We start from the raw sequence: 14,624 nt of genomic DNA on the forward strand, positions 1-14,624 counted from the left end.
GACATGGGGCTCGATCCCAGGACCCTGAGATCATGACCTGAGCCAAAGGCAGGCGCCCAACCATCTGAGCCACCCAGGCGTCCTGGAGATAGAGAATCTTAAGCAGGCTTGATGCCCAACACATAGCCTACCCCAGCTGCCATGTGCTGCTGGGGGCTGCTGGGGGCTGCTGGGGCCTGATCTCATGAGATCATGACCTGAGCCCTAATCAAGAGTCAGATATTTAACCACTGAGGCACCCAAGGTGTCCCTGAAAGTCCCAACCCTCTAATCACAAGGCTGGTTCTCCTGGCAACCAGCCCCCATCCTTCTGTGTGGGTCCCAAAGGCACCTCGTTAACATAACAAAAGACACCTCGATTGTTCTCATCACTTAGGAAATTCCAAGGGTTTTAGGAGCTCTGTGCCAGGAATGGGACAAGACCAAATATATATTTCTTATTATAAATCATAATATCACAGGAATTCATTTGAGGGTGTGAAAATTACTAAAAGGAAACCTTATTTAGAATGGAGTGGGGTGGCAGGGGGAGTTCTCACACTTTACCACTCCCTGCCAACTGCAGACCCAAAAGGAAGAGATGCACCTTGCACATGGGAGGGAGGAAAGGCTTGCCTCCTCCCCTGGCAACAGCTCAGCCAATGAGAGACTATCACAACTCAGCCAATGAGAAGTCACTATACTTAGAACTCCCAGTTTACTCCAATGGACTCTTTGTTTATAAGAGTCCCACTAACTCCTCCCCTTTCCTCTATAAAAAAAAGCTCCTCGGGTTTGCTCTGAGGACTTGTAGTTTTCTTGTTTAGAGTAACCTCGTTTTTGCTGGTGAAACTCCTGGCAGCTTTATTTTTAAGGTTAATGTTACTTGGTGATCAGAAGTGGGATCCAGAGAAGACCCCCAACGACTCTGAGGCTGGTGAGCAAGCTAGTGCCGGCGCCCACAGAGCCAGCTGAGCTCACTGCTTTCTCACTGCTTTTACCCTGGAGTCCGACGGTAAGTTTTCTCCTGGCTATCCAGCTCTGCTGTCTTTGGTGTCTGACCTCTGCAGGCTTTTTTTTTTTTTTTTTTTTTTGAGGGAGAGGGGAGGGGGAGGGGCAGCGGGAGAGGGACAAGAGGGAAGCCCAAGCAGGCTCCGTGCCCAGCGTGAGCCCAGCCTGAGCCCAACTCTGGGCTTGATCTCAGGACTCTGAGATCATGACCTTAGCCGAAATCAAGAGTTGGCGCTTATGGGACGCCTGGGTGGCCCAGTTGGTTAAGCATCTGCCTTCAGCTCAGGTTAGAATCCCAGGGTCCCGGGATCCAGTTCCATATCGGGCTCCCTGCTGAGCGGGGTGCCTGCTTCTCCCTCTGCCTGCCGCTCTCCTTGATTGTGTGTGCGCGCGCCATTCCTCTCTCACAAATAAATAAAATCTTAAAAAAAAAAAAAAAGAGTCTGCATTTAACCCACCGAGCCACCCAGGTGCCCCTCTACAGGCTTTATTTAAGGCTTTGTCCTTCCTCAGCGTATTTGTTTGGCTTTTGGTCCCACTCCTTTTTGGGGGCTGATTGTGCCCTTTGGAATTGTTGCGGGCCTTTGGTCTGGAATCATACTGTTCCTGTTGAAACTGTGCTGTTTAGGAATTTTTCCTCTTTGCTCTAGAGAAAAACCTCTAAGAAATGGGATCCTAGTCATCAGAATGCTTGAAGATAACCTCCTACCTGGAGGGCGCTGATGTTCTGTTTAAAAACGATGGTCCCCCTCCTCATGCACATTTCTAAGGAAAGGGACCAACTTAACTGAAAGTAATTTAGACCATCAGTGGCCATTATGGGGACCTTCCAAGCTCACCAAACTTACTTTACTCAAAATTAAATTAGAAAGCTGCGGCTCCTAAAACAACAAACAAACTGAATGGGATACCTATTATAAATGGTACCTTGAGGCTACCTCATGTTTTGGGGATTCTAAATTTGCCTCTTTGCAAAATAGTATTTCTAAATTAACTGAGGCAAACAAATAATTGAAAGAAGTAAAAATGTCTCTGAGGCCTCTTTTCCCCCTCCCCCTCCTCCCGGGTTTCCTAACACTTGGCAGCCACCTGTGCTCAGGACTTGCCTCCTGTGCCATTTCCCTCTATTCTCTGCCGAACTTCCCTTTTCCTCCAAACCTACCCCTGCTCCCTCCTCTCCTGAACCTGTTAAAACCCCTTTAAAGTTAAATCTTCTGAGAATCCAGATAACCCCCAGGTCTTTATGTTCCCTGGACTAAGGCAGAATTGCAGCCTTGTTTCTGTTTTTTTTTTTTTTTTTAATAAAGATTCTGTTTATTTGTCAGAAAGAGATTGAGACAGGGAGGGAAAGAGCACTAGCAGGGAGAGCAGCAGGCAGCGGGAGAAGCAGACTTCTCGCTGAGCAAGGAGCCCGATGCGGGACTCGATCCTAGGACCCTGGGATTATGACCTGAGCGGAAGGCAGATGCTTAATCGATTGAGCCACTCAGGTGTCCTAATGTGGCTGAGGACTCTCATAGGTTTGCCCAAGAATGTAGCGTAGTTATCCAAACTTACCAACCTGCCTTCTCAGATTTATATCAATGAGTCTACATGCTTGTTGGGGAAGGTCAGGCCAACATTGGATAGAGCTAGCCCAACGGGAACATCCCGAAGGGGATTTAAAGAAACAAACTCCTGACTTTTGGCAAGAGGCTAGAACCCTCACTGGAAATCACCACTGAGCAGTTACAATAGCTTCTGATAAGCCTGTGGATTGGAACAGCATTCAGGCTTTCACACAAAAGCCTCGTGAACCTGTTCATGACTGTTACAACCAACTCCAGAATGCCTTGAAAGAAAATTCTGGTCTTCCTTTAGATGTTGAATCCATCGGGGTAGCATTTAATTCTATGTTTATTAATGGACTGAGTTGGTTTCTTCTTTCCTCTGTTTGGAGCAGCCTCCTTCCAGAAGGGAATCAGACCAAAAGACCAGGATGGAATGGGAAATTTGTTCACTTCAGATTTAGTTAATTTGGCAAACCTGCTTGCTCATATTCTAGATGAGTCAACTAAAAGACTGCTAAAATTTTCAATTTTTCAACTCCAGCAGGTGAAGGCCCCTAAACAAAAACAAAACCCTTCTGGTTTCTTCCATTATTGCAAAGAGCCAGGGCATTGGTTTAAGGTGTTACAAACGTAAGCATTCCAGGCACCTTCCACCCTCTGCTCAGTCTTTCCAGTGTCCTCCTGATTCCCAGGGATGGGCTCCAAGGAACTTCCCAATCCTCACTACCACTTGGCTTGGAAAAACCATTCTCCAGGTTAAGAATGGATCTGTCTCTGTCCCTGGTTATACTGGAGCTACACTCAGTGCCCAGCCCCACTGCCATAAAGCAGCCCCTGCCTCAGGATACTAAGATAGTCCAAATACTGGGGGTCTCTAATAAACCTCAGCAGGTTCCTGTCTCTGAACCTATTCCCTTTTGTCTAGGGCCTTTGAGAGATATGCACCCTTTTCTCCTTAGTTCCTCAGGCCCCATTCATTTATTAGGCCAAGACTTCTTAGCAGAGTATCTTGCCAGAATTTCTTTCTGCCAAAAGAGGAAAATAATTCTAGAATTTGACAGTAGTAACCAAAGTAGCCAACCAGGAGAATTAAATGACCCTTTGACATCTTTTATTGGTTCCATCTCTGATGTTGCACCGTAGCTGAGTCTAGGGACCCTGATCACTGATTCCTGTTAGATCAGCTACCATCTTCTTTATGGGCAGAATCCTCAGCTGTTATAGGCAGAGTCCACTGTGCACCTCCCATCAAGATTCAGATAGATCCCTCAAAATCTCTTCCCAGAATTAATTAATAGCCTATAAAGAAGTCCTTCAAGACAGTGAGCTAATATAGATTATAAAGCTCAAGGTCTCATTATCCCCTGCACTAGTCCCTGTAAACACCGCCATTTTACCAGGTTTATCCTGGACCTACTAGCAGTAAATGACATTGTTATCCCTCGACACCCTGTTTTCCTAACCCGCATGTGCTCCTGACATCCACTCCCACCAAAAGCAAATTTTTCATTGCAAATGATATGCACAGTACATTTTTAGTACTCCTGTTGATAAGGAAAGCCAGTATCTTTTTGCTTTCACTTAGTAAGAACAGAAATGCACCTGGACAGTAATGCCCCAGGGTTTCACAGAGTCTTTACTTTTCACAAACCTTAAAAGCTGATTTTGGTTGATAGAAAGTTTTCTGCAGGCTCTACTTTGTTAAAATATGCAGATGATTTGTTTCTCTGTTCCCCGCCTGAAACCTCTTGCCAGGAAACAGAATTCACCTGCTACAACTTTTGGCCTTAAAGGGACACAAAGTTTCCAAAGAAAAATTGCAGTTTGCTCATCTCACATTCCATCCTTAGGGCATTTGATCTTGAAACAAGGACTACATTTCCACCCAGATGAAACCCTTCATGACTACTTAACTCTGACAGATTACCTTTTGACTCCCTCTGGAAATTTACAGGAAACGCCTCTAACCAATGCAGATTTTTTTTTCACGGTATACTGGTGGTTCTTATTTAAAGGGTGAAAATGGTAAATATGCTGAGTACGTTACTACATTCTGAAATCATTGAGACGACAACTTCATCTTTGAATACTTCAGCCCTACGGGCTGAATTAGATGCCCTTACTCAGGCTTGTACTTTAGCCAAGAAAACCCTAAGCATTTATACCGATAGTTGGTATGCCTTTTGGCTAGTTCATACTTGGAAATATAATGGAAACAACAAGGTTTTCTTACCTCCAGTGGGAATAAAATTTAAAATGGCTCCTATGGGGGCACCTGGGTGGCTCAGTTGGTTAAGTGTCCAACTCTTGATTTTGGTTCAGGTCATAATCTCAGGGTCGTGAGATCACACTCTGCATCGGGCTCTGTGCTCAGCGTGGAGCCTGCTTGAGATTCTCTCTCTCTACCTCTGCCCCTCCACTCCTGCTCACGTTCTCGCTCACTCTCTCTCTCTCTCTCTCTCTCAAAAAAAAAAAAAAAAAAAAAGGCTCCTACATCCAAAATTTATTAGATGCCATACTTTCATAGGTTCCTGAACATTCCAGACTCCAGTCCCTGGAGGCCAAAGTAAACCACCTCCCTGATATTTATGCCAAAAACACTGCTCCCAAGGAAACCCATAGCCAAACCTCTGTCATATTCCAAAGGGATGTTCTCCCAAATTATTATTTGGAAAAATTGATTAGAGATACCCAACTATTGGCCCTAGAGAGGGGAAAACAGTATTGGAAATCTAATAATTGTTGGCTCAATAAAAAGCGAGAACTCTGGTTTGGAGTAAGTAACCATACATTCCTGCAAGAAATTCTAGAATTCCCATTATTCACATCTCTGTACGCATTAAACCATTGGTCTGCTGACAGAATGCTGGCATTTAGAAACCAGTATTGGTGGGGAAATATTAATAAGGCTGCAAAAATGCCTGCCTTAATTGCCCCATCTGTCCCAAGTATAATCCAGGGAAGCCTGTTTGTATAGATTTCATATAGCTTCTCTGTCTCATGGATATAAATATGTTTTAGTCATAGGTTTCATGTTTTCTTACTGGACCAAAGCTTTCTCTGACCAAAATTCTGTTAGAAAAGATTGTCCCTACCCGAGGAACTTCTCTTGAACTTCACAGTGACTGGGGAACCCATTTTATTGGTCAGGTGCTTCAACAAGTCTGTGCTGCTGGGCTGGTTTTACAATACTTCCATTGTGCACACCATCCTCCATCCTTAGGATTACTCAAACACACTAACGGCACTATTGAGACTCAACTGGCAAAATTTGTAGAGACCCTCCAGGTATTTTGGGTGAAAGCACTATGATTGGTCCTTCTAAATCTCAGATCCACTGCCTTTGGAACTCCCAGACTCTCACCCTTTGAGATAGTCACAGGGTGACCAATGCACTTGGCCCCAGTCTCCTTTGACACATAGCTGATAAAAGATATATTTCATTATTGTAAAGGCCTGATTGCTTCTATTAAATTAACCATGCTTTGGTGGAGCAATTTTTTCACTGTGTGCTTCTGGGAGGCAATGACCTTAGGCATTCCACCTTGCTTCCTGGAGATTTCACCCATTAGAAAAGACACCTCCCAAGAGATTTCAGCCTCGATGAAAAGCCGGTACCAGGTAGTGCTTTGTGCCACCAGACTCCAGGGAACAGACTCTTGGAGTCACATGAAACATCTAAAGAAAGTACCCACCCCTGACTGGATCAGCACACCATCTGGTGACCTGAAAGTTAAGATTTCCCAGAATTGAAACAGGCGACATCCGACTAGACAGCTTTCCCAAGATGTCCGGACGAGGCCTGTATGCCTTCTCTCACTGCTGTCTCCTTTCTCTCTTTTGGAAAGATAATGTCCTTGTCTGCATTTCCCAAGCCCTGGTGAAAGGGAGAAACCTCCTTTTTGATATCGGTCTTTCGGAACTAGCCTCATCTTGATCCCAGGGCAGATTCAGCTTTCACTTGCTTTTCCTGAAGGGTTAGGTTCAGAATCCACAAAGGTCATCTGAACTAGTCACCTACTTGGAATTCTTATCCATAGTCATGATTTTTGAATTTACAACTTTACAGACTGCATTATTGATAATACTTGGGTGTAAATAGTTCTTTTGTGATAACAGCACTGTTTAAAAATATCTTTGAAGTTCTAGTGTTTTGCAAAAAGTTCTTCAGCGATTGCTTCCTGTTTATTCTTGCACTGCATCTTCCCAAACGCACTTGGTCGATTCTCTCCGTGTGCTCCTGGAGTGGCCACTATTATCCTTCCATGGCTGCTCTAAGCGGAGACCTCTAGGAGGCGTACACGAGTCCAGATTTGCCTCCATCGGGAGAACCTTTCTTCTTGAGGTTGAAATAAGTGCCAATAAGTATTTCGGTTGCCTACTTTCAGGCCTAGAGTCCTGATTTAGAACCATCCTACAATTTGGAGTGGTCATGTCACTTTTTCTGTTGTACAAATTATTTGAAGTTTTGTATGTACCTTTCAAACTTTTAAAAAAGCGGTGTACCCAGTAAGGTGATGCTGGCCCGACACCTCAAGATGATCTCCAAGGCTTAACCATTTTGGATTACTGATGGGAAGGGCCTGAGAGTTTCTCCCTCCTAAGCTTCCTTGTTACTCAAACGTGGCCTTATGTAGTTTCCAACTGCTGTGCACACTTCCTCCAACATAGGACATAGCAACCAGGAAAGGTCCTCCTTAATACTGAGGGACAAAACCACTAAATGGGGAAAACCTGACTCTTGATCAGCAATGCTTTTCAAAGAAAGATCTCCATTAAAGGTGGGGGGTGTGTGAAAATTAATAAAAGGAAGCTGTGTTTAGGATGGAGGTGGGAGACGGGCTGGGGGAACTCTCATGCCCAGCACTGGTCAGCTGCAGAGCCAACAGGAAGAGTCAGCAGCTTTCAGGGGCTACTACCTTAGCTGCTACTTGACTACTCCAGCAGGAGGAAGAAAGGCTTTCCTCCTACCCTGGCAACAGCCCAGACAATGAGAAGCCACTCCACTTAGAACTCCTGGTTTACTCCAGTAGACTTTTAGTTCGAACAGCCTCCCCTACATCCATCCCCCTTTCCCCTTTAGAACACTTCTCTTCTTTGTTCTCCAGACTTGCCTGCAGTTTTGCAGAAGCACTTGTCCTAGATTGCAATTCTCTGCTATTCCCAGATAAACCCACTTTTGCTGGTAAAATAACTGGTAGTTTTATTTTTAAGGTTAACAGGAGTTACTCAGACCATCTTCAAAAAATTTTAAGATTTTATTTATTTATTTGAGAGAGAGAGAGAGAGAGAGCACAGCATGAAAGAGAGAATGAGCAGGGGGAGGGGCAGAGGGAGAGGGAGAAGCAGACGCCCCGCTGAGCAGGGAGTTGATCCCAGGACCTCCCAGCACCCAGGGATCATAACCTGAGCCAAAGGCAGATGCTTAACCTGCTGAGCCACCCAGGCGCCCCAGACCATCTTCAAATTTAAACATGATGCATAAGGACTTCTCTCATCCATCTAGCCTCATTAGCCTAAGGACGAGGGAAAAAAATTGACGTAAATTCAATGTTCAAAATATTTTGGAGGATTTGGTGTTTACTGACACAACCCCACACTAAGTTGGCCAAGTCAATAATAGGAATAATACTTTTTTCTTTTCCTCTGCATTTCTGGGGTTCAGGGTTTTTGTCCATGCAGGTACCATTTAAATGAAAATTTGAAAATGATTTGGTTTTGATGCCAGAGACCACTCCACAATTCCAACTTTCTATTCAGGCCAAAAAATCACAGACATCTCATTAAAATGAGATTTTGAGAAGAATTGAAAATTTTTTTTTTGTTTTATTTTAGATCTATTCCCTCTACCACTCAAATAGACCTTGAATCTTAACGTGTTATAAAAAATGAGGCCAAGACTTTTTTTTTTTAAAGATTGCTTTTAATTTTTCTTCATGTGTAGGAAATACATTTCCAACGTAGAAAAAAAATTTAAATGCACAAGTTTTGGTGTATGTATTTCTGTGCAGTTTTCTGGGAAGGAGGGGCATAGCTCTCTTCAGCATTTTCAAGGAGTCTGTGGTGCTCATAAAGGAAAGACCTGGAGCATATGGCCAGGTTGGGCGCTGCGACCTCTTTTCCACCTGGTTCTAATTACTCCCAATCACTAGTTAGTTAGGCTGCTAGCTTCTCAGTCTGCCTCTGCACCTCAGTCAGCTACCCTTTAAATCCAGAAAACTCAGGAAGGTTAATCAGTCCAGTCCCTGGTCCTTAAATCCATCAGTACAGCAGTGAAGTTCTGCATGAATCTCCCAAAGGTAAACAGATTTCTATTTAAATGTTATTGCTCTCATTAGCATCAGCTGTTTTCATTATAAATATGCTGAGATGTTCTTTTCTAATCCAGTTTATAAATTATGCTTATTACTTTGAAATGTTGAAAAAAAATTCTTTTCCCCCCTCTGGATCGTCTGTGAGGAGCCTTCACTACCTTTCTCAGTGGTCCCTTTGCCTGGGTGTCCTCTGAGCTCCTGCTCTTAAAATTCTGGGTCATCTTCTGCCTGGAGGGTTTCTTCTTTGCCTCCTTTGCTGGTATAGTCTTCCTCCTTCCACACTATTGCATGGCTGTTTCAAGATCCAGTACTCACACTTTCCTTTTTTTCTTTCTACATTTTTGCCTGTAGAGTAGCCTGGGCGCCCCCCCCCCCCCCCCCCCCCCCAGTTTCCACTGTTCGTCCTGGCACCTCCTCCCAAGCCTTCTGTTTTGTGCACTACAGCCTGGCTTCCTGAGGCATGATAAGTACTTTTAGCTGGTATGTGGTTTATTTCATAGTTCCATAGTGATTTGATTGCTGCCTTCCATGGCAAGAAATACTGGTTTCCATTTACATTAGATATAGGAAGTTTCCTATTTAAAAATACACTTAAAAACAACAAATTGATTGAAAGCAGCGGTTGACAGACTTTTTCTGTAAAGGGCCAAATAGTAAATATCATCAGTCTTGTGGGTCATATGGTCTCCACTGCAAACTGCTCGATCCTGCTGTTGTAGCTTGAAAGCAGCCATGATGATAGTACTCGAGTAGTTGTGGTCGGATTAGGCCTGCAGTTAGCTGACCCTTGATTGAAAGGAACTTAACTATTAGAATAAGAATTCATGGAGTAAGTAGATACAGTAGAAATCATAAAGCTGGAATGTAAATGCCTTAGGATTGAGACACTTTGTTCAGTATGTGTTCTTGGTCACAAGGACTCTGTATATTCAGGATGCTCAGGACACACGCATTCTCTTTCTTGAAGGAGCTTAGTCTACACAGAGACAGGCAAAAGAACAGATAACTCTGCTAGGCTTTAGGAATGATCTAAGAAGTGCCACCAGATGGGTGTGTGTGTGTGTGTGTGTGTGTAGGTAGGAGAAAGAGAGGCTGTGTTGGTTCTGAACAAACTGCCCCTTTTCCCACCTTCTCTAGATTATTCACCTGTATGTTCTTATACACCTTACGCTAGCTTTTGCCCATTTTACAGATAAAGAAACTGAGGTTCAGAGGGGTTAACGAATCGCTGAAGGTCACAGAGCTGGTAAGGGGAGAGGGTGGGATTTGAACTACATAGTCTGACTCCAAGATCGATGTGCTTAACCACAGTGCTCCCATGCCTCAGTAACCTTGACTAAGGAACTGGTTCTCCCCACCAGGATGATTCAGTTTAGCAGAAACCAGCCTAGACTTCGACAAGGTGTCAGCTTATGCAAATGCCCTGGACATCCTCCCTGTCACAGTACCCCTGCAAAGGTGACTCAAGCGGTGTAGATGGGAGAAGCTGGGCTTTTCACCTGCTCCAGAGGTAGAGTGAGGACTCGCTTACCAACTGGAAGCTCTAGGTTTCTGTGAAGGTGGGAGGCACCTAACCTATCTGTCTGTCAGCTGTTATTTGACGTGATGAGGGAAACTTGGCCTGCTTAATGGGACAAGGCTACCACAGTAATAATAATTAGTAATAACGATAATGCTGCACTTTTGTATGACTCACTAGGTGTTAGACGCTCTCCTAAGCACTTTGCATGGATTGCATGTATAATTAATTAATCCTCATACCAAGCCTTTGAGGGGGTGTATTAGTTCCCTGTGGCTGCTGTAACAAGTTGCCACAGGCTGGGAGGCTTAAAATAACAGAAGTTTATTCTCTCTTAGCTCTGGAGGCTAGAAATCTGAAATCAAGTAGTCGGCTAGGCCATGCTCCCTCTGAAGCCTCTCAGGGAGAATCCTTCCCCCTTCCCTGCCTCTTCCAGCGTCTGGTGGCCACCCTTGCTCCCCGCCTTGGAGCTGCATCACTCCCGTTTCTGCTCCTTCCATCACGTGGCATTTTCCCATGTGTGCCTGGGTCTGTGGCTCCAAATCTCTCTCCTCACAATGACACTGGTCACTCCACTGAGATGCTACTTTAATCTAGGAGGCTTAATTTGATTATATCTGCCAAGATCCTTTTTCCAAATAAAGTCACATTCACAGATATTGGGGGTCAGGACTCTCAACTTTTGGGGGGGCACAATTTGACCCATAATAGGTAGGTACTATTATTTTTTTCTAAAGATTTTATTTATTTGAGAGAGAGAATGTGAGAGAGCATGAGGGGGAGGAGGGTCAGCGGGAGAGCAGACTCCCCACTGAGTGGGGAGCCTGACGTGGGGCTTGATCCCAGGACCCCGAGATCATGACCTGAGCCAAAGGCAGATGCTTAACTGACTGAGCCACCCAGGCACCCAGGTAGGTACTATCATCATTTACATTTCACAAATGAGGATCCAAGGCACTGTGAAATGAAGAATCCTCCCAAAGTCAGACAGCTTTGTTAACAGAGCCTGGATTGGAACTCAGGTATTCTGAGAGTCTCTGCTCTTCACTGTGTTGACAACGGCTTGGCCTGCAGAGCTGCCTGGCCCCCGAACTTAGACACGCCACGCCCTCCCGTAGCATCTGGTGACAACAAACATGCACTGAATTAGCCGAACAGGAATGTCTAAAGCCCTGTGGCTGTGTTGGGGTGGCTCCCAGGAGCCCAAGGACAGGTGAGGAGCTTGGCTGTGTATGGGGGTTCTTGTTTATCTCAACAAGGAATCAGGCTCCCAGTGCGGCTGGGTGGGCACATGACCAACTCCTGCTGCCACCCGGGTAATTGGTTTTCTGTGTTCATTTCAATAATGAACGATATTAAAGGAGGCTGGAGATGCAAGGGAGATACAAGCATTGTGGAAGGAACAAAGAGATTTTAATGTGTTGAGTCGGGTTCTGGGGGAAGATGAGGGACATGATAATCGAGTATTAAAACAGAAGAGATTATGCAGTGGCCCTCACACCATCCATCACCGCCCTCGTCCTGGGCGGGCGGCAGAACGGAGTCTGCCGAGATCCCGGCATTATCTCCGCAGTTTATTTACATCTCAAATCAGGTTGCACTGACAGCAGCTAAAGAAATTCCAGGGAAGAGATGTAACTACATGATCTATTTCCTACAGAAAGTGCAAACACAATACAGACTATCTGGTTAAATATATCATCCCAGAAATGATCCAACTGCCGAATGCTTAAGTCTGTACTTTACATTTCTCATCGTCATGAGACCATTGCATACCCTCCGAGACCACCTGACTCTCCGGTTCTCTACCTTCCTACCTTCTCTACCTTCCTGACTCCTGCACAGTCTCTTCGTCTCCCCCTCCCTGAAATGTTGGTGTTCCCCAGGGTCTGAGTTCCACATTATTTCCTTCTCTCCATATTTGCCTGGACAACCTCATTTTCTTCATGGCTTTCGCTACTGGCTGGATGTGTACTTATGACTTCCACATTGGACCTTCGGAAGTGCCCAACACTTGTTTTTCTCTTCTCAGTTATTTAAAATGTTTTTTGGATAGGTACTGCATTTTCATAGTTAAAATCCAGACAATATGAAGAGTCTGCAAAAATCCTCCCTCCCTTCTTTGTCTTGTATGTGCCTAGTTCCTATCTTCATAGGAAAGTTGTGTGGTTTCTTAGGACTCCTTCCAGAGGTTCTTTACATATATATAAGAAAATACAAATATAAATGCTAATTTTTCCTCATTTTCTCAAATCTATCCTATTATGCACATATTCTACACTTTGCTTTTTCCACTTTTGTTCTTTCCATGAGAGTATTTAGAGAAGTTCATTCTTTTTTCTTCTCTTTAAATTTATAATTGTACAGTGTCCCCTTGTCTGGCTGTCCCATAATTTATTTAACCAGTCTTCTACTGGTGGACACTTGAGTTTTTTCTAGTCCCTTGCTGTGATGGTTGATTTTATGTGTCAGTTTGTCTAGGCTACAAGGTGCCAAACATTTGGTTAAACATTTCTGGGTGTGTCTTTGAGGGAGTTTCTGGGTGAGATTAATATTTGATTCAGTAGACTGAGTAAGCACATTGCCCTCCTCAATGTGGGTGGGCCTCATCCAATCAGTTGAAGGCCTGAAAATAAAAGGCTGCATAAGAAAGAATTCTCTCTCTGCCTGTCTTTGAGATGAGACATTGGTCTTCTATTGCATTTGAACTCAGATTCAGACTATACCATTGGCTCTCCTGGGTCTGGACTTCTCAGACTTTATAATTGCATAAGCCAGTTCCTTATAATTTCTCTCGAAAGATTTAGATAGATAAATATCAGAAGATAGAGACAAATATAGACATAAGTCCCAAAGGGGATCTGGAGCTATTGCCATGGTTTTCTCAGCACATGCCTTTCTAGCACCTCTGACAGGTGAGGAGGAATCGAGAGAGAGAGAGACAGAGAGAGAGAGAGTGTCAGTTGGTGGGGGGGAGGTGTGGTAGTAAAGACTTCCTACCCAGGCAGGACACCAGCACTGCCTCGGGGAGAGGAACATTCCTGCCAGGGAAAAGAAGGAGAGAATGTTCAGGAAGGAAGGTATAATTCCTGGCTGGGCCTTCTGATGTCAAGAACCATCATGATTTTGACTCATTTCTTTTAGAATCTGGGAGGAGGAGCCTGTGTATTCGTATTGTTATTATAGGGCACAAGTCTTGACCCACTGTTACAGACTGAATTGTGTCTCCTTAAGATTCACATGTTGAAGGCCTGACCCCCAAAGTGACTATGTGGAAATAGGGCCTTTAGGGAGGTAGTTAGGGTTACATGACATCATAAGGATGGATCCCTGATCTGATAGGACTGATGTCGTTGTAAGAAGAGGAAGAGACACCAGAGTGTTCTCTCTCTCTTCCTCCATGCACAAAGAGGAAAAACATGTGAAGACACAGCAAGAGGGCATCAGTCTACAAGCCGGAAAGAGAGTCCTCACCAAAAACCACCCCTGGCACCTTGATCTTGGACTTCTTTTTTTTTTTTTTTCAAGATTTTATTTATTTATTTGACAGAGAGAGCCAGCCAGTAAGAGTGGGAACACAAGCAGGGGGAGTGGGAGAGGAAGAAGCAGGCTCCCAGCGGAGCAGGGCACCTGATGCAGGGCTCGATCCCAGGACCTGGGCCGAAGGCAGACGCTTAACGACTGAGCCACCCAGGCGCCCCTGATCTTGGACTTCTAGCCTCCAGAACCGTTAGAAAATAAGTGTGTGTTATTCAAGCCACCCAGTATATGATATTATGGAGCCCAAGCAGACTAACGTATTTATGTTGTTTTTAATGAACTTTAGTTAGATAAGTAAGAGATACTTTCATTCTCCTTGTAAAAAAAAAAAAAATCAACATCTCCTGTCTTGGTTCTTTTGACCAGGTGTTGGCAAACTACGCCTGCAGTCTCAATCTGGCTCCCTGTCTGTTTTTGAAATAAAGTTTTATTGGAACACAGCTTATTTATATATTGTCTGTGGCTGTGTTTGCCATATGTGATTAGGCACAACAGAGACCGTAAGGCCTGAAAAACCTAAAACATTGACTGTCTGGCTCTTTATAGAAGACAAGCACTGACTACTGCTCTAGACCATGTCCAGAAGTAAGCACTGGTAACAGATTTGTGTGAATTACTGCAGCTTAGATAGCACAGTGTTACTTGGGGGGGGGTGTATTATAGTAATAGTATCCTATCCTTCTGGGAGTCTTGGATTTGTCCATGTGAATA

The 14,624-nt window shown here is 44.4% G+C and overlaps 1 long non-coding RNA gene across 1 annotated transcript in view; it reads left to right on the forward strand.

Annotated features, from left to right (window-relative positions):
* The first annotated feature begins 768 nt into the window (after positions 1 to 768).
* The window catches only part of LOC130544361 (uncharacterized), a 104,502-nt gene continuing 90,646 nt past the window's right edge, over positions 769 to 14,624 (forward strand). The window contains exon 1 of the long non-coding RNA XR_008960587.1: positions 769 to 994. This is a non-coding gene — a long non-coding RNA (uncharacterized LOC130544361). The remainder of the gene's footprint in view (positions 995 to 14,624) is intronic.

The sequence above is a fragment of the Ursus arctos genome, unplaced genomic scaffold, assembly GCF_023065955.2.
Source record: "Ursus arctos isolate Adak ecotype North America unplaced genomic scaffold, UrsArc2.0 scaffold_2, whole genome shotgun sequence".
Lineage (NCBI taxonomy): Eukaryota > Metazoa > Chordata > Mammalia > Carnivora > Ursidae > Ursus > Ursus arctos.